The sequence below is a fragment of the Tupaia chinensis genome, unplaced genomic scaffold (assembly GCF_000334495.1).
Source record: "Tupaia chinensis unplaced genomic scaffold, TupChi_1.0 Scaffold000199_1, whole genome shotgun sequence".
Lineage (NCBI taxonomy): Eukaryota > Metazoa > Chordata > Mammalia > Scandentia > Tupaiidae > Tupaia > Tupaia belangeri.
The window spans coordinates 2,594,399-2,595,747 of record NW_006159674.1 but is presented as its reverse complement, the minus strand read 5'-3'; the positions used below and the strand labels follow the sequence as shown (position 1 = coordinate 2,595,747).

At 38.7% G+C, this 1,349-nt stretch overlaps 1 non-coding gene across 1 annotated transcript; it reads right to left on the bottom strand.

Annotated features, from left to right (window-relative positions):
* Nucleotides 1-881: 881 nt before the first annotated feature.
* On the bottom strand, nucleotides 882-989 carry LOC114007581 (U6 spliceosomal RNA). The gene has a single exon (XR_003549186.1). It is a non-coding gene; the product is annotated as a U6 spliceosomal RNA (small nuclear RNA).
* Between the last annotated feature and the right edge of the window lie 360 nt (nucleotides 990-1,349).

The following is a 1,349-nucleotide window of genomic DNA, read 5'->3' as shown; positions in this document are numbered from 1 at the left end:
ATTTGTTTACAACAATGCCAGTAGCATGCTGGGCAACACTGTAGACTCTTCCAGTTTTGCCATGATAACATTTGTGGGGCACTCCTTTTTGAACAGTACCCATTCGCTTGATGTCTATAATATCACTTCTCTTGTAGATTTGCATGTATGTTGCCAAAGGAACCACTCCATACTCCATGTTTTCTAAAAGGCCTAGAGAACATATATTGGGTTTCTTTCCCTTTGTGTTTGTCATTTTGGTGAATGACTGAAAGATGGCGATTCCAAGCAAAAGGAAAAGATAGAAAGATTTTAAGAAATAATATTGATAATAGGCAAAACTATTCCAAAAGCTAGATCTGAAGTGAAGTTTCAAGGTGATGCAACACTCAAAGGAGAAAAACATTCAGGAGAGGAAAAAAGTCTCTAAGCATGCCACTCAGAGTACTCCCAGGTCTTCCCTAGGATTCTGCACTCTCCTATCGTCTGTCTTACACGCCTCCTGGGCTGCCAGTTCACAGCCAGTCCTGGCATTCTGTCTCTCCACCTCTGCTTATCTTTTACCTTTGGCTCTAAAAGCCCACATCTCTGAGAATAAAATTTCCTTGAGTCCTTCTCAACACTCCTACCCCACAATTTCCCAGTCACTATTCTGACTCCGAACATTGAATGGATTTTGCTTCTTGCCCCATGAGACTTAAACCATATTGCCCTATTTTCCAATGTCTAGGGCAGATGTCCTTTTATTATTAGGCCAGCTTTAATTTTTTCCCTTGTACACTTTAAATATGCATCTATCTCCCCCCTCACTGTATCTGATTAACTTTTACTTATCTTTGAATCAGTATTCAAAAGATGCCTTTTCTTTTTTTATTTAAATTTATTTATTTACATTCATTTACAAAAATATGGAACGCTTCACAAATTTGCGTGTCATCCTTGTGCAGGGGCCATGCTAATCTTCTCTGTATCTTTCCAATTTTTAATATATGTGCTGCCAAAGCGAGCACAAAAGATGTCTATTTTGAGAAGTCCTCCTGGATTCCTCAGATTAAATCAAGTACTCACATGGCTCCTGGTTGTCTTTTTGTCATGGCACTGTATATTTATATAATTATTTTATAAGGTTGGGAGATAGACCTTTACCTATTTATTTATCTATTGGGTCATTGGAAAAATTGTGACATATTTTTCTATGCAAGAATGTGTCATGACTTTTCTAATGACCCAATAGGTCTATTTTCCATCCTAGGCCACCTGAGGTAAAGTGAAAAATATACTTAAACCCTGAAGAGAGGCCATACTCCCCAGCAAGGTCCTAACACCAAGATCCACTTTCAGCCTTTAGCCAGCCCCAGATTACAGGCATG